At 50.6% G+C, this 26,264-nt stretch overlaps 1 protein-coding gene across 1 annotated transcript in view; it reads left to right on the top strand.

Moving 5' to 3' along the window:
- Positions 1 to 12,117: 12,117 nt before the first annotated feature.
- The window catches only part of JAKMIP1 (janus kinase and microtubule interacting protein 1), a 146,436-nt gene continuing 132,289 nt past the window's right edge, over positions 12,118 to 26,264 (top strand). Inside the window, exon 1 of the mRNA XM_046656784.1 lies at positions 12,118 to 12,226. The gene's annotated coding sequence lies outside the window, so the exon portion shown is untranslated. The remainder of the gene's footprint in view (positions 12,227 to 26,264) is intronic.

Here is a 26,264-nt window from a genome sequence, read left to right as displayed (position 1 = left end):
TAGAAGATATAAAATGGGAGACTAAAAACACTTAATTCAAAATAGGGAAGGGAAAGAAGAAAAAGGAATAAAGAATAGGTGGGAAAAATAAAAAACAAATATCAAGATGGCAGCCTTCAGCCCAACCATAGTAACAATCACATTACAAACAAATGGGTCAGCCACTCCATGGAAGGGCAGGGACTGTGAGACCTGATAAATAGGAAGACCCACTGATGCGCTGTTTACAAGGAACCCTCTTTAAATGAGAAGGAAGATGACTGAGAGTGAAAGGGTGGAAAAAACAGACCACGCAAAAACTAAGGGGAAGACATTTCGTAAGGCTGTACAAGTATCAGACAAAACAGACTTTACAGCAAGGAATATTCTAGAGAGTTTTCATAATGATAAAAAGATCAATTCATCAAGAAGATGTGACGATCTTAAATATGTAGATCTGTAATAAAGCTTCAAAATAGATGACCCAAACCAGACAGAACCGAAAGGAGAAATAGACAAATTCACAATCACAGTTGCAGAGTTTTTGACGTCACTCTCTCAGTAATTGGTAGAAAAAGAAGACAAAAATCAGTAGGTTTATAAGAAGATCTGTACACCCCTATCAACCAACTTGACCTAATTGACCTTTATAGGATCTTCTACCCAATAACAATAATAATAGCAGAAATCACGTCTTTTCAAGTACCAATGGAAAATTCACGAAGATAGGCTATGTGCCAGACCGTAAACTATGTCTCCACACACTTAAAAGGAACGAAACCACACAGTATATTCTTTTACAACAGTAGTATTAAATTAGAATTTGGTAACAACAAAATGTCTAAAAATCCCCCCAATATTAGGAAATTAATCAATGCATTTCTAATTAATTCATGGGTCAAAGAAGAAATCAAGGGGTTGACTGGAAGCCAGGGGAAACAGGAAATATTTAAAACTGAATGATAATACATATTGTGTCTATAAAATTAGTGATGCCTACTTTGTAGAGTAAAAGAAAAATAGAAGCTGGGACTAAACCACTGGACAAAAAGCCTATGTAATGCAGGAGAGAAGTGACTGACATTGAAGTACTTACTGTTTGAGATGATGACCGAGATTTTGATAAATTTAAGTTTCACAAAATAAAGATGGAAATAAACTGCACAACCTTCAAAGAGAGGAAAATGGAGTTAAAAAAGTTCATGCAATCCAAAAGAAGGAAAAAAATGGAGAAAAAGGAGAAGCAAAGAAAAAGCTAGGCAAGTAAAAATACAAAATCAGATGGGTAGAAATAGTTCCAAAGATCATCGTAATCATCGTCCATGCAGACGAACACGCTAGCTGGGTAAATCAGAGAGCATCACCTTGGATAAAAATACAAAACCCAAGTATGTGCTGTTTCCATGAGACACGCCTAGAGTGTGAGGAGGACACAGGAAGGTTGAAGCCAAAGGATGAGAAAAGAGACATAGTAAAAGAAAGCTGCGGGAGCTTTTAATATTGGACAAAACGAACTTTAGATTAAATCATGATTAGGATAAAGACGTTTACTACCAAATAATAAATTCACCCGCAAGAGATCACAGTTCTAGAATTGCACGCACAGTGTATGAAACAAAGATATCTGGCGCAAAGATTGAGAGAACTAGGAGAGATTGACAAATGCACTGTCTCAGTGGGGCGTTTCAACTTCCCTCTTTCTTAAATTGTATTTATTGTGGTAAAATATACATAACGTAAAGTTTACCATTTTAACCATTTTAAGTGTGCAGTTCAGTGGCATTAGGCACATACACCTTGTTGTGCAACCATCCCCACCATCCACCTCCAGAACTATTTCCTTTTCCCAAACTTAACCTCTGTCCCCACTGGATGATAACTCCCCATTCTCCCCTCCCCAGCCCCTGACAACCAGCATCCTACTTTCTGTCTGTGTGAATTTGGAAACTCTAGAGATCTCACATAAGGGCAATCGTACAATGTTTGTTCTTTCACAACTGGTTTATCTCACTTAGCATAACGTCAGCCATGTTGTAGCACATGTCAAAATTTCCTTCCTTTTTAAGAGTGAATAATATTCCAGTGTGTGTGTGCGCGCGCGTGTGTGTGTGTATCACATATTATTTATCCATTCATCTACTGATGGACACTTGGGTTGCTTCTTCCATTTGGCTATTGTCAATAACGCTGCTATGAACACAAGTGTACAAATATCTGTTCAGGTCCCCACTTTCACTTCTTTTGGGCATATACCCAGAAGTTGAATTGCTGGATCACATGGTAATCCTATATTTAGTTTTTTGAAATAACCATACCATTTTCCACAGTGGCTGCCCCATTTTACATTCTTACTAACAGTGCACAAAGGTTCCAATTTCTCCACATCCTCACCAACCCATGGTATTCTCTGTTTTTTTGATAGTAGCCATCCAAATGAGTGTGAAGTGTCAGTATACATCTTAATAATTTATAAGCCAAAGAGTAAAAAGAAATCTGGTAAGGATAGAGAAGATTTGAACAACACAACTATTATCAGTTTTATTTAATGAACACACACAGAATCCTCCACTTATCACACAAAGAACATTTATAATTTTAAGAAAGACACCATTTACGATAGCAAAACAAAATGCCTAATACATTTATTGACAGATATACAAGACCTTTACATGGAAAATTATAATTCTATACTGAAAGACGTTTAAGAATACCAATTTGTGCAAAACATATGCCCAGAAAAACGTTAGTATCCAAAAAATAAAGAGAATCCCTGGGGGCCGGCCCTGTGGCCGAGTGGTTGAGCTTGCGTGCTCCGCTTGGGTGGCCCAGGGTTTCGCTGGTTCGGATCCTGAGTGTGGACCTGGTGCCGCTTGTCAAGCCATGCTGAAGCGGCGTCCCACGTAGCAGAGCTGGAGGGACGTGCAACTGGAATATACAACTATGCACTAGGGGCCTTTGGGGAAAAGAAGGAAAAAAAAAAAGATTGGCAACAGATGTTAGCTCAGGGCCAATCTTTAAAAAAAAAAAAGAGAGAATCCCTGGAAAGCCATAAGAAAAAGACAAGCCAATAGAAAAATAGCCAAGACACGTGCAAAGGCATGTTCATTGAGAGAAACTACGAATAGCCAAAAACATAAAAGATCCGCTGTCAGAGAATTCGCAATTAAGTTGCTCTGAGACACCGCTTTACTCTCACCAGACTGGCAATAACTTAACATTCAGCCAATACTGGATGCTGGCAAAGATGCAGAGGAGCTGGATAATAAGTTGGTTGGATAATAAGTTGGCATAAACACTTTGGACAACTATTTGGCAGCATCTTGTGAAGTTGAAGATGTTCGTGCCCCGTGACCTCGTACTCCGTTCCCCTGGTAGGTACTCTAGGACAGTGGTTCTCAACCAGGGGCAACTTTGCTTTCTGGGGGACACTGGCACTATCTCGAGACATTTTGGTTGTCACATCTAGGCGGGAGGGTGTTACTTGCATTTTGTGGGTAGGGGCCAGGGGCAGCTCCCCTCTACAAAGAATGATCCTACCCAAAATGTCAAGAGTTCCACTCTTGAGAAACTCTGCTCTTGAAATCTCTGATCTATGAGCATCAGAAGATATGAACGCAAATGTCCATAGTCACATTGTTTAAATAGAAAAAAAACTGCCAGAATGTTTATTCACAGTTCAGCCACATGTATAAAAATGGACGAATTCTAAAAACTCATTGCCGAGTAAAAGGTAAAATGTGGAAGAATGATATAGATATCATGCCAGGTATATGAAATTAGGAAAAAGATATACACATTTGAGGAAAATGGGTACAACTGGGGACAGGCATATGGCACAAGGCGAAAGTTCTACTTCTTAAGTAGAATGGTGGTACAATAATGTTAATTTTATTATTTTTTTATTCCTTGACTATAGTAAAGTCCTGAAATAGTGAATCTTTTGATAATACAAGTTCCTACGGAACAGTTACTGATTGGATCTTGTCCTCTGTCCCACGCCTGTTCTCAAAAAGGGTGATTAAAATTTCCTACTGCGTGGAGGGGCTGTGGTCGTGGGAGCCCTCTCAGGTCCCTGACGGTTCTCACGCACAGAATAATTGCACTGTCTTTTTTTTTCAATGTGTGCCTTTTTTTTTAATTGAGTCAGTATACAAATGCAACTGACACTTTTGGAAACCCTTTTTATTGAGATTTGGAGAATATATGTGTTACATGTATTATTCGGCAATCTTGGCAATATTTCAGGCTAAAATCTTGTTTTAATAATAGGAAACTTCTCTACTTAAAGGTATTTTCTGAGGTCACATTTGCCAGCCAGGCCATATTTTTAGTTTTTGTACTGTGAATAAATACCGCATAACAACTGTTACGCAGAAACCAAGTTTTCTCCTACTTGCAAGAAAATCTAGGAGGCTGTGTGGACGGCCTAGATGTCTTGGAGACTCCCCAACCAGGAATGAAACTCAGAAGCTACGTGAAAAAGAAAAAGAAAGTGAAAGACCTATTTTCATATTTGACTATATAAAAAGGTGGTTGTTGTGTGGCAAAAAATGCCACAAGCAAAGTCAAGAGATGGACGCTAGGTCTGGAAAAAGGCTTGAACACCAGTGACAGCAAAAGGGGGGGTGCTCTCCTGGGAGTTCCCAAAAATGGACAAAAGAGGAGGCCTCAACTGGAAACGGGCAAAGGATATGAGAAGACCATTCTCAAAAGAGAAAATCTAAAGGCAGATATATTCAGGGTCCCCCAAACTCCCCGTAGGCAGAGAAATGCAAACTACAATCACAAGCCCATATCACCTTATACCCATCAGGGTGGCCACATTTACAGCCCGCTGTAGCATCGGTTGATGGGAATGTAGGAAATACGCATGTTGAGGCAAAAGGGTGACATGTCACAGAATCTTGGGAAGGTAATCTGTCAGCATCGATTAAAATAAAAGTTTAAACCTTCAAACCAGAAATTCCGCTTCTGGGAATCCATCCGTACAAATAAAAATACTGACACCTGAGCACACGTGTGCAAGGATATTTGCTGCCCATTGTTCTCAGTTGGCAAGGACAAAGATGATGCCTACAGCCCGGGTGCCATTAGCCTTTCAAAAGGATGAGTCCAGTTCCCTCCGGATGCTAGCAGGGATTTTCAGTGATTATGATGGATTCATTTTGTAAAACACGCCCCAAGCCCCTGTGTGTGTGTGTATGTGTGAGTGTGTGTGTGTACATATATAGTACATACTTACATATGTTGATGGCGAAAAATACGAAACAAAACGAGTGAGGTTGTTAACACGGAATACCTGGTGGGGAATGTGATATGGGAGTGGGGAGGCGGGGAGCCTCCATAATAAAAACATCGTGTCTAAAAAGAGCCCTTTCATGTAAACCACACGCATGTGTCTGCACAGGAGGCGAGGCAGGAAGGCCTGGTCACCCGAGGGCTCATGGGGTTGCGCTGGTGTGGCGAGATTCAAGGTGACCTTTGTTTTCTTCTTTAGATCTGCCAGAGCTGTTTGAATTCTTTACAATGAGCATGTATGACCGATAGAACCAGAAATAGCTCACAGAAAGCTGTTTGCACTGAAAGGAGGAAAAGAGAAGAAAGACGCACGCCCTGGCGTGGGGACCTTTCGGCCGAGAAGGCCAGACTCACCCTGTGAGGATCATAATGAACTAGGGCATTCCTCATGGTGGCCCCACCCTGTTTCTGGAAAAATCCCACAGGCCCCCAGTGCCCATCTCCCTGCCCAGGGGAGAGCCGTGTCCATGGCAATAGCCTTGGTCAGCTGCCTTAACGTTTACCATTGTCTTTGTTGAAAACTTTTTATTTTGAGATGATTGTGGATTCACACGCAGTTGTAAGAAATAATACAGAGAGATTCAGTACCCAGTTTCCCCCCAAGTACCATCTTACAGAACTATAGTGCAATATCACAAGGCAGGCATTAATGCTGGTACCAGCCCCCCACCTCATCCCGACTTCCCTGGCTTCACGTGAACTTGCGTGTGTGTGTGTGTGCGTGCGTGTAGGTCTATGCAATTCCATCACATGTGGAGGTTCGTGTGCTCACCGCCGCAGTCAAGATACAGAACAGTTCCATACAAGGAACTCCTGCTCCCCTGCTAAAGCCGCAGCCGCCTCCCTCCTTCTCCCCAACTCCTAGCAACCACTAGTCAGTTCTCTGTTTCTATAGTTTTGTCACTTTGATAAAGCTATATAAATGGAATCACACAGCTGTTTTCATGCAGCCTAGTTCTCATCATCACCCTTTTGGATTTGAAAGTGAATTGATGGAGAGCATGGAGGTCTCAGAGCACGGAGGGTCACAGAGACCCGGCTGTAGGTTCCAGATCCTTTTTGGCCTCTCTGGGTCTCCGCTGTCTTATCTAGAAAATGGGAACAGCCGTGCCTCCGCTGCAGGAATGGAAGGAGGTGGGCTTTTCTGCCACCAATACCAGCAGCTTCACCACCTGAGCACACGGCATGGCCCCAACTCTGTCTTAGGTGCGCCGCGATCATAATCTGTTTAAACAGCCTAACCAGCCTGTAAAGTAGCTTCTGTTCTTCCCATGACTCTGATGAGGGAACTGAGGTTCCAGGTGACACGGGGAGCAAATGGTGGAACCAGGATCCACATCTCAGACTGTCTGGCAGGTGTGGGGTGTGGCATCATTTCTACTTGACAAGCAGGAGACTGAGGCTCAGAGAGGTGCTGGGGCTTTTCCCAGGGGCACAGCTAACTCACGGCTGGCCAGTGACAAAGCCTGGTACTCCTCATTCCTTGCCCGGCACTGGCTTTTTGGTGCCCCTCGGCCTCAGGGGGTTGCCTGGAGCTTGCTCTTTGCATCTGCCCTGCAGCACAGAAGTAGTTTCCTGTACTTACGAGGTGCAGGGGGCTGTGGCGGTGTTTGCCACCGCGGGAGCCAGACTGGCTGGTTTGAATCCCTGCTCCGCCACTTACCAGCTGTTGACCTTAGGCAAATTGTTGAACTTTACATTCCTCAGTTTCTAAGGCCTGCTTCCTCCCTCCTTGTCTAACCGCAGCACAAGTGTTTCCTCCTCCAGGAAGCCCCTCCTGACTCCCAAAGTGGCCTCAGGAGTCCCTTCCCCTGCACTCCTATTGCTGGGCTAGCCCATCATAATGATCTATCTTCCGTCTCTTCCACGGGCCCACGAGGCCTTGAGGGCGGAGACCAGCTGTTTCCAGCCACGTCCCTGGTGCCTAGGCAGGCGTCTGCAGAAGCATCGGTGGGGCTGGCGGGGCCGGCCTGGCTTTCCGCATACACTCACCAGGCCTCCTTTAATCCCGTCGCTTACCCTTCCTCAAGAACTCTCCATGGCTCCCTTTCAATTGGAAGGTCAAGTCCAAACTTGGGGCCTTCATACCGCTCTTCACTCTCCCTGGAACGTTCTTCCTCTTCCTCTTCCTCTTCCTCTAGCTAGCTAATCCTCAGAGCTAACTTCCTCAAGGCAAACTTCCTGACCTCAGACCAAGCCAAGCTCCGAGTTCTGTCATCTCCTAGCACCTTTTCCTCCTCCTTAGGAATGAGCACAATTGTAGTTAAATAATCGTGATTTACAGTACCTTCCTGGAACCTGTAAACATGACCCTATTTGGAAAAAGGGTCTTTGCACATGTTATTAAGTTAAGGATCTTTTCTTTTGAGGAAGATTAGCCCTGAGCTAACATCTGCCGCCAACCCTCCTCTTTTTGCTGAGGGAGACTGGCCCTGAGCTAACATCCGTGCCCATCTTCCTCTACTTTCTATGTGGGACACCTGTCACAGCATGGCTTGCCAAGTGGTGCCATGTCCGCACCCGGGATCCGAACCAGCGAACCCTGGGCCGCTGAAGCAGAGGGTGAAAACTTAACCGCTGCGCCACTGGGCCGGCCCCTAAGTTAAGGATCTTGACATGAGACCATGCTGGATTATCTAGGTGGGCCCCAAATCCAACAACCCGCGTCCTTAGAAAAGAGGAGAAGACAGACACAGAGGAGAAGCCACGTGAAGACGGACACAGAGATGGGGGTGATGCCACCACAGCCAAGGAACGCCTGGAGCCGCTAGAAGCTGGAAGAGGCAAGAAAGAATTTTCCCCTTGAGCCTCTAGTGGGAGCACGCCCCAGCCAACCCCTTGATTGGGGACTTCTGTCCTACAGTACTGTGAGAGAACGAATTCCTGTTGTTTGAAGCCTCCTCCTTTGCAGTAATTTATTATGGAGCTCTAGAAAACTAATACAGATTCATATACATATTTACCCATTTAATCCCCATCCAAACTCACCATTGCCATTATAAGCCCCATCTTACAGATGAGGAAACGGAGGTAAAATGTCAGTAACTTGCCTAAGGTCACCAGCTACTAAGTGGCAGACCGGGATCCTTCCCAGGCAGCCAGGCTCCTGCAGAGGCGGGGAAGGACCCAAGTTCTACCCTGGCGGCATCCGCTGTCTGACACCCTCAGGAGTGAACCACCCATCACGAGGATGGGCGTTCACAACTTCTCAGAGAGCGGCATCTCTGATGAGAATGTTGGTCCTCCCGTTGAGCTGAAACCTGTCTTTCTGTGACTTCCAGGCCTGGGCTCACACACCACAAGTCACACGGTGCCAGGGAAGGCTGCTCCAGAGAGGGATGGGCTCTAGACTCCCACATTGCTGCTTGCGGCGTGTCCTGGGCCCCAGGGCCTCCTCATCCCTAATCAGGAGAAAGAGAGGGTACTGGCCTCGGAGGGCTGTCCTGATGGCGTGGAGCAAGGCGAGCTTGGAATCACCGGAATGGGGACCTCTCAGGTTTCAGCAGACAGCCGAATCACCTGGGGCACTCAGAAAAACACCGCTTCCCAGGCCCCGGTCCTCAGAGGCCCTGCTTCCGCGGGGTGTGGGGAGCCTGGGCATCTGCATTGTCCCGTGCTTCCCCACACACCCGAGGCTGAGGAAGCGCTGGTCCAGTCGTCTCCTGGTTTGAATTTGTACAGTTGCCTTTTACCATGAAAATTAACACGATCACAATAAGGAAACTGAAATAAAGAGTAATCCTTCCAAAGCTTAGTGTTCATTGATGAAAGAATGATAGAGGTTTTCCCAAATCTGACAACAATCCTAAAACCACACGTGACTACCAATAATGCATTATGAGGCTGAAGGAAAGTGTTCTAACCAACACCGAAAAAAATTCCCTCATTGGAGGAGTACTCTGAATTATCTGTTTTTTCTCTAGAAAAAATATTACAAAGTCATTGTCCTAGGAAGAGATAATCCAAAGGGATGAAGAAGCCAAAGAAATGTAGAAAAAGAAATTATAAAGGTGGATATCAGGTAGTTAATTTAAATAATTATTATATTAGTTTTCTGGGTTTTGTAATGTTTGTGATATCTGTCAGCTTGAAACATTTAATATTTTGGTTTTTTTTTTATTATTCTAAATATTTACTTTGGTACCTAATTTTGTAGTTGTAATTTTTTATTCTTTCTCTTAAAGAGGGCCCCCCAAATTGTAGGAGCTCCAGGTCCAGCAAACCTGGACCCACCACTGCTGGTTGCCTGCACAAAATCCATTCTCCCCTCCACCTCACTCACAGAACCCTGACTTTGTTTCAGGCAGCAATGTGCCCTCCTTAAATTTTTTTTATTTCCCTTAAGTGAAGGGTGGCCATGTGACATCGTTCTGATCAAAGACAAAACAGAGGTCTCTGGGAAGAGTTTCCAGGGAAGGAGTTAAAGGGAGCAGGGAGACAGCTTGGTTGGGGTGTGCCTTTTGCCTTTTCCCTTCTTCTCAACTGGGATGGTGATGGGATGCTGGGGGAAGGGCAGCCATCTTGCCACTGTGAGGATACTACGAGGAAGAAAATTACACGCTGAGGAGGAAGGAGCAAAAGGAGATAAAATAAGGGATTACTAACCTTTGGGTTTCTTGCTGAGTGAGAAAAAAATACTTCATTTGTGTAAGCCATTGTATAGTTGTATTGGCATCTTGATTACTCACAGCCAAATGTAATCCCTAACTGATATATATATATATAAATGTATCAAAGAGCTCCAAGCCGAGTGGTTTAAACAAGAGAAATTTATTGTTTCACAGTTCTGGAAGCCAGAAGTCTGAGATCAAGGTGTTGGCAGGGCCAGGTGCCCTCTGAAGGCCTCTCTCCCAGCTGCCGGGACTTTCCCAGCATTCTCAGCATCCCTTGTCCTTTCCGTGCATCCTCCTGATCTCTGCCTCAGGTTCACATGGAGTTCTCCCCATGTGCGTGTCTTTGTGCCTCAATCTCCCCTTTCTATAAGGACACCAGTCATCTCGGATTAAGGACCCCCACCACTCCAGTACAACCTCATCTTAACTAATTACATCTGCAAGGACCCTATTTCCAAATAAGGTCATATTCTGAGGTACTGGGAGTTAGGACCTCAGCGTATGATTTTTTGGGGACATGATCCAACCCATAACACCCGGCCCCACCCGTGTCCAAGCCTTGAGCAGGTCTTGCCAATTCCACCCCCTGACCCTCTCGATGCTCCGCTTCACTTGTCACTAAAGCCACACCCCCTCGCCTCCTTGATCGACACCTGCCTCCTTCGGACCACGCTCCCCAGGCAGCTAGTGCTTCTGTCAATGAGAGTCTCAGATCAGTCCACAGATACCCCAGGTCTCCGCTCCTACTTGAAACCTGGGAGGTCTGCACTTTCCCTCCCTATTTCAGGTCAGGGGCGGCCCTGTTCCCTTTGGCCAGGGAACCGAGAGGGGAAGTGACGTGTCTCTTCCAAGTGGAAGCTTTAAAAGCCAGTACGAACTGCCACCTTTCATTCATACTGTCAAAACGATTGTGGGTACCCAGCGAAGACAGAGCCCCCATCAGCATGGGCTCCTGAGTCACTAGAGCAAGCAGAGCCCCCTGCTGGCCCAGGCGGGAAATGCAGTGTGAGCAAGAAATAAGACAGTGAGATTTGGGTTGGTTTGTTACTGGGGCTTAACATAGCTTATCTGGACCAATATATTTTAAATATGTAAATCTGACCACCTTCCCTGGTCAGACAGTCTCAGGATAAACTCCACATTCTTTCCCACAGCCTACAAGATCTTACATGTGCTGGCCTCTGCCTCCCTTCCCATCCTCATCTTCCCCCACTTGCCTCTCTGTGGCCCAGAAACACGGCTCTTTTCTAGATTCTCAAATGTGCCACATTTTCCTCCAACTAGGTGTTTACTCATGCTGTTCCCTTATGTGGATGCTCTTCCCTCCCTTCTCTTTGCTAGAACGTAAGCCCCAGGAGGGCAGCGGCCTTCTCTCTGTTGTTCACTGTGGTATCTCTAGATCTTAATAAATATCGGTTGAACGAAAGTGAATGAACGAATCTTCGCCTAGCCACATCCCACCCTTCCTTCAAGCCCCGGCTGGACATCACATGGTTCAGTCTACTATTGTTCGGTGACGTGGCTCTGCCCAGTGGTGAAGACTGTGGGCTCAGCAGTAAGACACCCAGCTCTGCCACTTGCTGGCTGTGTCACCTTCAACCTTCTCCTTTAACCTCTAGCTCTCAGACTCCCACCTGTGCAAAGGGTACAGCGCCCGCGGGGGTCGTGTCTTCCTGGACCACGGATGGCCTAGAATGGCCAGGGTCCCAGGCTATATACACCACCCTCCCCGACTGGATATGAGCCCCCTAAGGGCAGGGACGAGCTTCCCGGGGCCGTCAGCCCTGTCTGGAGCCCGAAGCCCCTCCCGGGGCAGCAGCTCGGACCCGGGGCCCAGTGCGCAGGCTCAGGCTCCCCGCGCCTCTTCTCGCGGCCGCGGAACCGCTCCCGGCCTCGGCCTCGGGCGGGGGCGGGGCGGGGCGGGGCGGGGCGAGCGCCGCGCCCTCCCTCTGACTGGCAGGAGGGCGGACCAATCGGAGGGGCGCCCCAGGGGAGGGGCGGGGCCGCGCCGCGAGCCGGGCGCCGGCAGCCCGGGAGCTGCAGCCCGGAGCGTGCGGCACGCGCCGGCCGGCTGCCCAGAGCACGGTCACCGGCCCCGCTGCATCTGTACCCCCGCCCTGCCGAGCCGCCTGCACCTCTGCCCGTCTTCTTCATTTGCTTTTTACGATTTTTCAAATTTTTGCACGCATCCTTTTTCTGTTCCGTTTGTCCTTTTTAAGGCGGGGGCGGCGGCAGCGGCAGCTCGGGGCGGGGAGGGGGCGGCCGGAGGATGCGGCGCGGGGCTGCGCTCGCTACGCCTGCTGCTGCTGCCCGGCTCGGGCCTGCGCGCCGAGCAGGTGGGTACAGGTGCGCCGGGGGGTGGGAGGCGCGCGCTGGCCAAAGGGGATCCGCGGACCCCGCGACCGATGGGCGGACCCGGCGGCAAGGGACGCGGTGACCGGTGCCGCCCCGCCCCATCGCTCACCTTCCCCACTTCCAGCCTTCGCACCCCGTCCTGAGTCCCCTGCCGCTCTCGCATCTCACCTCCGAGGTCCCCCACCTTTCCGTTCCCATCCCCCACCCCTTCCAAATCCCCCCCGCAGCGTCTCCCAGCAGGAGGACTCTGCGTCGCCTCGCTCCATACGCCCCCTTCCCGTCCCGCCCACAGTCTCCCTCTCTCCCTCACGCCACCCCCATTTCCACTCCTCTCCTCATTCCGCCCCTGAGCCAAGGAGGGGGAGGGGACCCACCGGGTGCCTCCCGGGAGTGGCGCGGGGGGCGTGGCCGGTCGGTTCCCTCCGTGTCCTATCCGCTCAGTAGGTCAGGGTCCCCCATCCCGGGGCCGAGGTTGCACAGAGGATGGAGCCCCGGGCCGCGCCGCGGCGACGCGGGGCCGAGAGGGCGAGGCCGCCCTGCCGGCATCCCCACCCCACGCACGGCACACGCTGCCGCGGCCCCTGCCACGCACACCCCCGCGCTGCTGTGCCCACGTGGGCTCTGGGGAGGAGGCTGGAGAGATGGAAGAAAGGCTGGTACCCACCCTCCTGACTGGCCGGCGCGCCCTGGGCGCACTCGGCCTCCGGAGATGGCGCACAGGATTGGCTCCTGCGGGGCCGGGCACCTTGCAGGGCGCCCTGCGTTCAAGCCAGCGGCCTCTAGGGCCTGCGTTTGTCTGCCGCTCCCTCGCCCCCGGCCCCGTCGCTCCACCCTCCTTGCTGCTGGGCTCCTCGTCATTTCTGTTAGAGGCCGCTTGCTAGGCTGGAATCTTTCGCCTTAGAAGCAGCCCCCCCACCCCAGCACACCTCCCCTCGCCACACACCCTGGTCTGCCCGTCTCCTGATGGCTTGGCGGCCTGGGCTCTCAGCCAGCCTCTGCCCGCCGCTTTAAGCTCCAGAGATACTGTATCTCGCCGCTGGCCCTCCTCCGCCATCCCCACCCCTTCCACGCACACTCACAGGCACCCTGTCCTTGGCCTTTGCTCGTGCTGTTCCCTCTCCAGTAACGCCCTTCCTTCAGCTGGCCAGCTCCTTCTAGACCAAGGGCGGGGAGAGCCCCTTGCCTGAGCTTCCCTGTATGGCACAGCTGGACACACTACTGTCCCGTCTGATGGCCCCTGCCCTCCCAGACCAGACTGGGAGGTCTGGGAGGGCAGGGGCGGCCTCAGCCCCTCACACAGGGCTCCACCCACAGTAAATATGGGGGCTCAAGGGGGGCCTTCCCCCCTAACTCAGGGTGACCCACTGGTGTGGGGCGAGGCTGGGGGAGGAGCTGGCTTCTCCACCAGGACCTTGGGCAGGTGGGTTACGTTTCCATGCCCCCGATGGGTGAGGCGGAGGGGCAGGTTTGGGGATGAGGTGGGGTGGTCAGGACCACTCCTCAGGATGCTTGCTCGGCCAGGCATCGTCTGCTCCCAGGAGACCCACTGCTCTGAGAACACTCTTTGAGGCTTACGGATGGTTGCAAAGTTTCCATTGTTGTTGAGACTCTCACACGTGGTCTGTCATGCTGAACATCTCCACTCCAGGGCCTGCGGGGAACTCTCACTTCGAGTCTTTTCACAGCGAGAAGCCCCTCAAAGGGTCAGAGTGTGGTCCCAACAAATGAGAGCATTGCCATTTTCCTCCTCCGCAAGCCATCCGTGGCTCCCACTGCTCCTATGACCTCAGAAGTTCCTCACCGCCTGGCTTCCCTGGCCACCTCTCCCTCTCCCCACCACGCTGTGCCACCTCTGTGTTCCCCAGACACGTCTTCATACTTAGGTTTTTCCCTATGTGCTGTTTTCTCTCCCAGAAATGTTCACCTCTCTTCTTGTCTGGAGAACTCCTATTCATACGATAAGGCCCAGCTCTCATGTTACTTCTTTGCGATGCTCCCTGACTCTGCCACACAGGTTGTATGGTTCTCTCATCTGTGGTCTCCTAGAACTTTATGTCCATATATAGTGTCCGTATTTGTGTAGATGCTCCTTAAGCTGACCCTACTCACTAGGGACTGGGGACGCAGTGAGGTCTGAGAAGCAGCCCTGCTTTGACCGGGGCTCCGTTTTCCCAGGGAGGCAGTCCGCCGGCACCGATACGGGCTGCGCTGTGAGAGGAGAGCGCCTGACGGCTCCGCCTGACCAGAAGGCTTCGTGAGGAGGAGTCAGGATGCAGGCCCCGCTCTCTTGTGCATGGGGCATGGGGCTGGGAGAGGGGCGGCAGAAGGAGTTCCTGAGGAAGGCATGAGCCAGCAGCCAGCGCCACTGTGCGCTCTGGCTGTTGGTTTCACTCCCTGGGGATGGCAGCCTGCCTCTCTGCAGGCTCTGGAGCCAGGGTTCCACTGGGTCTGGGTTCCACTGGGAGCCTGGCTTCCCATTTGGGTCTGCCCCTCCCTCAGCCGTGACTGGGCAGGTGCCTCCTGCCGGGGCTGTCTGACTAAATGGGCCGCCTCCCTCGGGAGGATTGGCAGTGGCCGCAGTGAGTCCTGCTTCTCCTCGGTCTCCTCCTCTGCCGAGGTGGTTGGGTCAACCTGCGGGGCTTCTGAAGTTGTGTTCAGTTCCTTATGGCTGTGTGATCTTGGGCAAGAGGATTAACCTCTCTGAGCCTCCATTTCCCATATGAATAGGGGCAGTGGTCTCTCTCTGGCTGGGTTGGTGTAGGGATCAAGAATGTGGTCTCTACGTGCAGGAGGCACTTCATAAGTGGTCCTGATGGCGAGGGAGTGTGTGATAAGTGATTTAAAAAATGAGTCCTTTGGTTTTGTCATGGAGGGAACGCCCCAGTGCGAGGCCCTCTTTGTCCTTCTCTAGCTAACAACATCAGGCTAATAAGCTAACAACTCAGTAAGCGGGGATGAAAGGGGAGGGGAGCGGGTGCCATGTTGGCTACTGCAACATGCGCAGACTTGTGTGAGTAGGTGCTGAGAGCTGTGTGCAGGAGTCCTGAACTCGAGGTCCTCAGAGTGAGGGCCACCTCCCTCCTCGGTCCGAAAGGAGCTCCTTTGAGGCCTCTTTCCTCTGATCTTTTTTCCTGCTCAGTGGTTGGGGTGTGGCATTACAGTACTTTCCACCCAGGTTGTAGGAAAACTCTTAATGGAACTAATGAGCGTGAGCAGCGGCCACCAGCTAGGTGAGCTGAGCTGTGAAGGAACATGGCTGGGTCAGAGGAGCTGCACTGAGGACCAGCTCGGACCCTACCGGCTGTGTGACCTTGGGGAAGTCACTTAACCTCTCTGTGCCCAGTTCCTTTGATGTTCACAGAAGGAAAATAGCTGTCGTTGCTTAAACTCCCACTGTTGCCATGAATGATCTCATTTAAGCTGCACGGCACCAGTCGGGTAAGAATTATGTGAGCACCTGACAAGCAGGTCTGGAGCTGGAGGCAGAGGCGGGGGCGGAACTCACTGGCAGGGGTCCCTCGATCTGGAGCTTAGGTATTGCTCCATGAAGCACGCTGGCTCCCACGATGGAAAGACAACGGTCCTCCAGGGCTGGTGTGAGAAACCAATCAGAGGAGCTGTCTTGGTGCTTTTCATAGAAACACGTTCCCTGAAGCCGGCAGCTGCCGTTGGGGATGCTGTAATCCAAGGCTGGGAAAAGGCCCCAGGGCTGGCCGGCGGTGGGACCTCGGCATTGTCACTCTGGCCCTGGACGCCTTCAGAAAAGGCTTTCTTTGCTCATGCCTTTCCCAGGCCAGGTGGACAGCCCAGGAGCCATGGGCCAGCAGGTAGGGCCGGGGATGGGAGGGGCCCGGGGCCCTCGTGCTGTGAAGGGCGGGGTTTGGGAGCCCCTGGGTAGGAGGTAGGGAGGGCAGGGTGCTGGCAGGCAGTTGCCCAGGAGGCCACTAGCCGGCTGGGTCAGAGTCACCCTGAAAGCAGAGAGAGGGTGGCGGGCGGGCACTGGTGCTGGGTGCTGGCGTGAGGCGGGCAGGGGCCCCCTCTCGTCTTTGGTGTTAGTATTTGTTTTCGGAACTGCAGCAGGGAGTGTTGGAGCTCTCACTGGGCTACAGAAATGAATCGAGATAAATGCTGTTTCCTTAAATATAACAGTTAGCATTTGCTAAGCACCTCCCAAGTGCCAGGGTGTGTGCACGACCCTGCAGCCCGCTGCCTGATCGTAAATAAAGTTTTATCACATGTGGCCACGCCCATTCATGGGCTGTTGTCCATGGCGGCTTTTGCACTGTGTCGGCAGAGTTGGGCAGTTGTGACAAACACTGTAAAGCCGGAAACGTTTGCTGCCGGGCCCTTTACCGTTGGCTGCCCCTGGTCTGGGCCACCCATGGTTTGAGTGCATTCAGTCCCGGATGCAAGTCCAAAGGGAGGTGCCCTGCGTGCCCCATTTTACAGATGGGCGCAGGGAGGCTCTGAAGCCTGCCTGGGGTCACACAGCTGGTAACTGGGGGAGCAGCAACACGCAAGCAGTCCATATTATTATTTTTTTTAGGGGGGGTAGGGTGTTTTTTATTAGCTTCTAATTGAATATTACCGTGTTCAGAGAATGTGGCCTGTATGATGTCTATTTTTAAAAATTTGTCGACAGTTTCTTAATGGCCTAGTACCTGATCAATTCTTACAATATCTTTGTCTTAAATATATATATTTAATACTTAAATATGGTTAACATATTAAGCATTTTTAAGTGTACTGTTCAGTGGCATTAAGCACGTTCACATTGGTGTGCAACCATTGCCGTCATCCATCTCCAGAACTTTTCCCTCCTCCCAGACTGGCAGCCCACATTCTTAACCGCGACCCATGCTGCCTTGCAGGAGCTTTGTAGCAAAAAGCAAACATCAGCGGTGTCAAATTTAGCAGAGGAAGGTTTGATGGCAGCCTTGGGTTTGAATGCCAGCTCTGCCGTTTACCAGCTGGTCAAGGACGAGCAAATGCCCCCTCCGAACCCCTCGGCGATCAGTGTCCTCATTTGCGGATGGGGATAACCCCAGGCCCCTCCCTGCAGATCTCAGAGGTGCGAGGACGGGTTAGAGAACAGAGGGGCGAGCCCAGCCTCCTGCAGGCACAGGAGCTCCGAGGCTGTTCCCTGGAGCAGCTGCACCTTCATCGGGTGTTAGATCAGTCTGTCCTCTCCAGCGGCCCGGCCTGTGGTGTCCACTTTACCCTTTCCAGCTCTGGGAAGCCGCCCCAGGCCATCACATGTCCTAAAGCTCCAGAGTGGACCTTGGAGGACCCAGATGCTGTGTGGATGCAGGCCTCCTGCTGTCCTCTCCCCCTCGTGTCCCAGACTTGGCTGACGGGCCACTTTAGGGAATGAAAGAAGGCTCTGTGCGGAGCCCTCCCAGGACTGCCAAGGGCTGCACATTGTGGCAGTAATGCCCTTGTGTGTGCCAGGTCAGGGGACGTGCTGGCTTGGCCCGCTGGCCCCCATGCCTCTACCTTGGTTGCATTTTGATTCTGGAGCCCCGGACTGGCCCCTGGGCCTTCCTCAGGGCTGGAGGGTGGGCCACACCGATGGTGTCCCGCTTCTTCTGGAGGCCGGGCACACGGTGAGGATTACGGGCATCACAGTGGGCACGCGGAGTGCTCTGGTAAGGTGGCTTTCCGCTTCCTTTAACCTCGGAACCTCTGTCCTCCCTCTTTTCCGACTTTATCCTGTTGCTTCTGGAGACTGGTCACTGCGACCTGCTTGCCGAGACCCAGGGTTTTATGTAACAGGATCACGACCTGATTCTTCTGTTGAAACAATTCTTTGTTTCCTCTCCCTCCCCTCTTTATTGAGATGAAATTAACACAACCTAAGATTAACCATTTTGAAGTATACAGTTCAGTGGCATCGAGTACATTCACCGTGTTATGCAACCATCACCTTTATCTGTTCCACAACATTTTCATCATCCCAGAGGAAACCCCATCCCATTAAGCAGTCACTCCCCATTCCCCCTCCCTGGCCCCTGACAACCACAGATCTGCCTTCTGTCTCTATGGATTTCCTCTTCTGGACCTTTCATATAAATGGAGTCAGATAATATGTGGCCTTTTGCGACTGGCTTCTTTCACTGAGCATGATGACCTCAAGCTTCCTCCATGTTGTAGCCTGTGTCAGTATTTGTCTTTTTTTTGTTGTTGTTCTTTTTGAGGAAGATTAGCCCTGAGCTAACATCTGCCGCCAATCTTCCCCTTATTGCTGAGGAAGACTGGCCCTGAGCTCACATCCGTGCCCGTCTTCCTCTACTTTATATGTGGGACGCCTGCCACAGCATGGCTTGCCAAGCGGTGCCATGTCCGCACCCAAGATCTGAACCTGCGAACCCCAGGCCGCCGAAACGGAACGTGTGCACTTAATCACTGTGCCACCGGGCTGGCCCCAGTACTTCAGTCTTTTTTTTATGGCTGAATGATATTCCGTTGTATGGATCTGCCACATTTGTTTCTCTCTTCATTTGTTGGTGGACACTTGGGTGGTGTCCACCTTTTGGCTAGTGTCCACCTGTTGGCTAGTATGAATAGCGTTTGAAGCAAGGCTTAAAGTGTTAAAACTCCCTCTCCTGAGCCTTGGCTGCCCAGGTTCTGTTCTCCTGGTGCTTCCATTCCCTCCTCCCACTGCTCGCTCATTCATCAGTTCAGTTGCCCGTCAGACAGTTGTGGATGTGCCCTTGGTGGCCGGCGCTGCACTGGGAGCCTCCAGCCTTGACTTGTTCTTGACATCTGGAGAATGGTTTCTCGGCTTCCCATTTTCCAAGCTAGAGCGTGGGACTGCCCCAAGGCACGAGGGACAGCCTGAGGCCAACTGAGTGGCCCAGAGAGGCAGCTGGCACAGCACGGGGAGCCCGGCCGCCTTTCTGTGGTTCCTGGAACATGCTGGACTCTTCCTGCTGAGAGCGTTTGTGTCTGCTGCTTGCCGTCTGGCATCCTCTTCTCCTGCCCTCGCCAGAACTGGCTTCTCCTCCTTCATGTCTCAGTTCAAATTTCCCCTCCTTGGAGAGGTCTTCCCTGCCTACTCCAGGTAGATGCCACCTCCCCTCCACTGTTATTCTCCCCATCGGCACCGTGTTTGCTTCTGAATTCATCACCATCTGAAATGGCTTCATTTCCTCGTTTATTATCCTTCCTCCCGTCCCCTAAGCTAGAACGCAAGCAACTGAGGACAGGAACCTGGCCTGGCATGTTTTCTCTCATCTCCCAGCACAGGGTATTGGCACACAATAGGTGCTCATTAAATGATCGTTGTGTGGAGTTGGATATGAGTTAATTTCCTCCCTCTGTCTTGCTGGCTCTGTGATCTAGAGCTTGTTACTTAATCTTTCTGAGCTTCACTTTCCTCTTTCGTTCAATACAGAGACAGTCCAGTGCCCCTACCTTTTGTAGTCGGCATGAAGGTCAGAAATAACCGGTGTAGACTGCCCAGAACCGTGCCCGGGTGCAGTAGGTGATTGTCAACGCTGCTGCCCCTTGTGGTAGCTGCAGAAGCGTGGTCATAACGCTTGTGACTGAGTCCCCCAACCCATACGCTTGCTTGTTCCAGGGACTTGCGAGCTTGCTTGACCCGAGGTGGCCAGGGGACCTCCCGGAGCCGAGCTGTGCAGTCAGGTAGCCTCTCGGGGCCCTGAGCACTGCAGTGCGACTCCTCTGAATCCACATGGGCTGGCGAGTGGACGATACACACTGGATTCCAAAGAATTTGTACGAGAAAGAGAATGAAAAAGAGCTCAGTAGTAACTTTAACATTGATCGCATGTTGAAATGATACTATTTTGGATAAGTTGGGCTAAATGAAACTATTATTAAAATTAGTTTACTTGTTTCTTTTTACTTTTTTTGATGTGGCTACTAGCAGAATTTAGAATTGCACATGGGCTTACAGTGTCATCCTTTTGAGCAGCCCTGCTCCAGACTCCCAGCTCCTTGAGGGCAGGGCCCGGCTCCGAGGATGGTCGCCTGCCTCCTGTGAAGTGGTGGCCCTGGGCAAGGTCGTTAAGTGTGTTCAGTGCTTCAGCGGCCTTCTCTGTAAACGAGAAGCTCTGTCTGATGACAGACACTGACAGTGCATGTTTGAGGGCCTCCTGTGTGTCCCTGGAAGGAACCAGGGCCCTCTGAGGAGGAGATGTGGCACGGTCCCCGCCCATGGCAGCTTTCATTCTGAGAGGGGAGACCCACAGTCTACGCAATCTAAATAAAACACAAACGTGCTCACTGAGACCGAGGTGATTCCCTCAAGAATGCTGGTAAGGAGGCATGGTAAACGGTCGTGGGGCGCCCAGAGCTGGGTCTCTATCAGGGCCGGCCTGCGGAGGAGAACCAGATGGATCTGCATCCAGCCTGGTGCATAGCAGGCTCTCCCTAAGCGGCAGCCAAGGCGATTACTTCTGTGTGGCCCCAGAGCATTGGGCGGCTCTGCTCAGAGTCGCCTCCACTCAGTGGCTCTAGCCTTTTTTAATCCTTCTGCATGTAACAGCCACAATAGGACTCTGCTGTTCCGGGAAGAGTTTGCAGTCTCACGTGCCTTTTCCACGGCCCCTCCGCGAGGAGAGGTCTCTGAGCATCTCCCCGCAGTGGGCGGGGCTGTTCCACGGCCAGTTCTGATTGGGCGAGAGCCACTGGTGGCCCAGCTCTGATTGGACAAGGGCAGCTGCTTCTCGGGGTGAGGCGTAGCCCCCTTCTTGTTTTGCAAGTGTCCTCTGCTCCGGACCCCATCTCCGCTGCTTTCCTCCAAGCTGAGGGAGAAATTGGGTTGTCTCCCATACAGCCAGGAGCTACGAGGAGGCCAAGTCACTTCACCTCTAGGAGCTCGGGTGTCCTGGGGGTCACACCCCATCCCCATCTCGGGGCTCGTCTGCTCCACGTGGAGAGATGCCTGCAGGGGTCACCTAATGTTGTCCTCGTTTTCTACAGGCACACCTGTCTGCAGGTGCCTGGTGTCGGGCAGCCTGCTGGGGTGGGGGGTTAGGGGTGGGCTGTGCTCACAAATGAGCGGAAACGAGCCCCTGGGGCAGGTTATTGAAGGCAGGAGTGATGAAGGCAGAAATAAGCCTTCCCCTCCGGCCATCATCGGGCCTGCCCCACTTCACTGCTGGAGAATGAGTGACTTACCTGCGGTCGCACAGGTAGAAATGGCAGTGGTGGGGTTCAGACCTGCTCTGGCTACTCCTGCAGTTGCTGATTACTTCTGGAGAGTTCAGCCACCTTAGCCTGGCATTCAAGTCCCCCATGGCCTGCTCCCAACTCACTTCACATTATTTCCCCAATGAACTATACCTCCCTCCCAAGCCCTGCTCCTTCCCCCAGACCCTTGGTTGCCAGCACCCTCTGCCTGGAATGCCTCACCCTGCTAGCACCCACCTGTGAAATCCTAAGGCTCCGTGGCCCGGCTTGGATGTCACTTCCTCCATCCTTCCTGGGCCCCCAGGAGAGGCCCGTTTGTTACTCTATGAGTGCAGGTGGAGTGAATGAAGTCGCTGGAGCTGGATTAGGATGAACAGCCCGGAGGCAGAGGAATGGACTAATGGCTTCCTCCGTCACCTGATTTTGCTGGCCTGGCGTGGCCCACTCCTGCCTCCTCCCTTCTCACACCTTCAGTGGAGCGTGTGTCCAGCTACATCATCCGCCCGCTGTTCCTGACTGAGCCAGGCCTTTGCACGTGCTGTTCCCTCTGACAGATCTGCCTATTAGCCTTCCCCACCCTCATCCCCCGGGGGAGCAGCCTCCACTTGTGCTTAGGATCCACCATCAGCCTTATTTCCTCCAGAAGCCCTTTCCTGACTGTACCCTCTCCCCATCCCCAGGCCGGGTCAGGCATGTCCCCAGAGCTCCTACTGCTCTGCACGTCCTTCTGTCACTGCACTGGACACTGTATTGAAGCTGCTAGTGACTTGTCGGACTCTTCCACTACACAGAAGTTTCCAGAAGGTTTCAGGAGGGTTGAGATGCCATCTGATTCACTGTGGGATTCCCAGAGCCTGGCACAGGGTGGGGCACACAGTAGGTGGTCAGTAGAATTTTGGCCTTTGGTCTCACAGATTCTTATAATGTCAGTATTGGGAGGGACCTAGCAGGGAAACAGTAGGTCCTAGTGTCTGTTGCGCGCATCAGATCCACTCCACCCTTAATAAGCTTCACTCTGTTCTCTGCAGCAGCCACCTCTAATGACAGCTAACTCCATAAGCCTCCGATACCACGATACTCAGGGTATCACAATACCCAGGTGGTTGTGTCAGCCCAGAGATGACGCGTGTGAAGCATCTGTGGAACTTCATAAAGGTTCCCTTCCCCTGCACACAGGGATTTCACTACCTTACAGACTGCTCTTAGGTTAGGGCAGAAAAATTGTTAGAAATTGTTAGAAAGCTGTTCTTCAGCGTCCAAACCGTGTTCTTGTGTTTACAGAAGGTCACATTGGCATGACTTTTCCCTTTCTCCCAGGCTGCACCTCAGAATGCACTTTGGAAGACACACCTGCTTTCTGGGAGTTGGCAGGGCTGCTTCCTTGGGCTGGGGCAGCTGGGCGAGTGACCTCAGTAAGCCCAGCGGTAATTGGGTTTCTGAGCCTTCCGTGATGAGGGCTGGATGAGATTCTTTTTGCCAACCAGACGCCATATTTTGAACACGGGCCTGGATATCCCTAAATTGTGCCTAATCTGTTTAGAGTGTCAGTCAAATGGGTGCTTTACTGACATGATCTATCTCTCCCTGGAGTATGACAGTCATCCAGGATAAGCCCAGTTTATGAGGACCTGGGTAAGGACCAGATCCCCTGAGTTTTCCATAGGGATGGTTAAAAATGAATGCAAGGCACTTCAGACCAAAGTCACAAACAAGTCCTGATGCTGGATAGGATATCAGAAATTGGGAGTGCTCCAGCCAGAAGATGGGGGAGAGGTATTGGGTGCCGCAGACCTCAGGTGTTCACAACATACATTGTGAATTTGGGATTTCATAATTCACAAGCTCCTGGGTTGTAGCTTCCCTTCATGTTTATTGATGAACAGAGGGCTTTGTAGGTAGACTAAGAGGTCAAGTGACAAGGAGGTTTGGGTGTGTGTCAAGTCACTTTCAGGCAGGGATGTGGGCTGATCAGTTTGGGATGGTGTCTTATCTGTTCAATGTAGCAGATGCAGAAAGGACCTTTGCTTACCAGAGAGAGTTTCATTAGCATCTGTGCCAGGTGGCTGCAAGAGCAAAGCCATGGCATTTGAAGATCCCCATGCTGTGGACTTTGTTGTGGATTCTGACCAACCCTTCTCACCTCAGTCTGAAGCACTGACCTGTCACCACACTTCCAGTTGCCACATGCCATGAAGGTGATTCCCAAAACATTATCAATGGTCCCATCCCTCCTCCTTGTGGGCAGGTCAAGCTGTAGCCTCAACTCCTCCAACCAAGGAAACTGCTAATGGACATTTTTGTTGATGGTGTTCGGTGACTATTGGATGAGTAATTGATTTGCTCCTGTTTGCTGGCACCAGAGAGAAAAAAATCATGATTGATTAAAAAATGAGCTGTTTAAGAAACTGAAAATTGTCAGAGAGGAAATTTTGCTGTCTGAATTAAAAATAAATAGCCCTTTGAAGTTCTCATCGTGGCTTGTATGCCAAACACTGCCTGACTCACTTAATGCAAAAGAATGCAGTAAAGGAGGAATAGAGGAACCAAAAAGACGTGAGACATATGGAAAACAAAGAGTAAAACGGCAGAGTAAACCCAACTCTATCAATAATAAGGTTAAATGTGGGTAGCTTAAACAATTAAATCAAAAGTCAGAGATTGTCAGAATATATAAAAACATTCCAACTGTATGCTGTCTTTAGATTCAAAGATGCGAATAGATTGAAAATAAAAAGACACATCATGCAAAGAGCAACCACAAGAAAGCTAGACTGATTATACTGATAATAAGATGGATTTAAAGTAAAAACTAGAGATAAAGAGGGATATTTTATAATAACATTTTATAATGATGAAAGGGTCGATCCATCAGGAAGATATAACAACTAAACATATATGCACCTAACAACAGCGCCAAAATACTGAAGCAAAAACTGAGCAAAATGAAGTGAGAAATAGATAATTCACCATCAATAATTGGAGACTGCAATATCCCACTTTCAATAATTGATAGAACAACTAGACAGAAGATCAACAAGGAAATAGAAAACTTGAACAGCAATGTAACAGCTAGACCTCGCAGATATCTGTGTAATATTCCACCAACATCAGAATATCCATTCTTCTCAAGTGCACGTGAGTCCTTCTCCAGGACAGACCATATGCTTGGCCATAAAACAACCTCAATAAATTTAAAAGGATAGAAATAGTACAAAGTACATTCTCTGACCACAGTGCAATGAAATTAGAAACTAGTGGCAGCAAACACAGTGCCTGGCTCATAGCTGATGCTCAGTTCCACTGTTGTCAGCCTGACATCCAGGGCCCTGCTTTTCCTTCCCACCTCATCCTTCATCACTCCCAGGCACCCCTATTTCCTGGCCAAACTGAACTGCTGACTTCCTTACCCGCTGTTTCCAGCTTCCATGCCTTTGCTCCTGCTGCCCCACTTCCTGGAATGCCCATTCCTCTGCCCCCACCCCATCTCCTAAGTCTGCATCCTACCCATCCTGCCTTACATGAACACCTGCCTTACTGACCCACAATAAGGTGAGTTTGTAATGAACAGATCAGAACAGTGGTTCTTGAAGTGGTGTCCTGGAGCAGCAGCAGCAGCATCAACTGGTAGCATTTTAGAAATGCACATTCTTGGGTCCCACCCTGAGCTACTGGATCAGAAGCACTGGGGGTGGGGCCCAGAAGTCTGGCTTTTAACAAGCCTTCTGGGAAAATTCTGATACCCACTCCAGCTTGAGAACCAGGGCAGGCAAGGCTGGTCCCCAGTTATCCTGTATTTACACAGTCTGGTTGTTTCTAAAATAGTTAAGAACTGGTTGGCTCCCTCCAGTAAGTACGAATCACTCCTACCATCTTGCCGAGTCTACAGGTGAGACCAGGGGACCTTGTTTGTGGAGTGTAAAGGGCAGTTCTCCATCCAAATAAGCACACATTCCAGATTGGTGCTTAGAGCGAAGGGCATGCTTGGCTTTTAGTGGTTTCCTGTGGAAGAAGGAAGACATTCTGGCCCTGTTCTACAGCACTTTCCCTCCTTGTGATGGTGGGTGTGCGCTGTATCGTCATTTCTAGGAAAAGAGGGAGGGTGGCAGAGTGTGAAGACCAGCCCTGAGCCAGGAGTCGCAGGTTTGAGTCCTGCCCAGCTACTGCCTGCCCTGCCTCCCTGCAGTCCTTCCTCCCGTGGGTGTTTGTGGGGTGCCTGCTGTGCACCGGGCACTTGGTTTCTGCCTTCTTGAAGCCCAGTGAGCAGGGATGATAGTCACAGATTATCATAGACAACTCAGTGCCCCTACCTCCCTCTGTGTCTGTTTTCCCGTCTGTAAAATGAAGTGTTTTCAAAAAAATTGTTTTAGCAGCTAAACCAAACTACCCCAATATACAAAACAGGGAGGCAATGGTTTGTTAGCACATTTATTTTCTGACTTTAAACTTATACTGCTTACTAGTTACAAGGTCAGGCCCTGAGAACAGTGGGTTGCTTTGATGAATGTTGAACTTTCAAAATGAAAGGTTTGGGGTGACAGTCGTAATCTGAACAGCTGTGCCCTCCTGAGTGCTCAGTTGATCAGTATAGTACTTGGGCTTTGTTGTGGTTGTGAGAGTACTCTGTCTTGAGAATCTTTGCATACCACATTTGCCTTCGGTAAGGTCTTTGTCAACAACTTACCTTGTCGTCTCAGGATACCTTTTACTGGAGATGACGGGAGAGGCTCTACCCCAAGAGCTACACAAAGCTGAGCGTTCTCCTGGCAGCCCAGGTGAGCGGTTAAAATTAGTACACCTGAAAAACAATAGTATCAACCATTTGCTGCTCCAGACCCCTGATCCCTGAGCACCCCCCCCCCC

Source organism: Equus quagga, chromosome 3 (assembly GCF_021613505.1).
Source record: "Equus quagga isolate Etosha38 chromosome 3, UCLA_HA_Equagga_1.0, whole genome shotgun sequence".
Classification (NCBI taxonomy): domain Eukaryota; kingdom Metazoa; phylum Chordata; class Mammalia; order Perissodactyla; family Equidae; genus Equus; species Equus quagga.
Note: the sequence above shows the minus strand (reverse complement) of the source record. Positions and strands in the feature narration are given on the sequence as shown.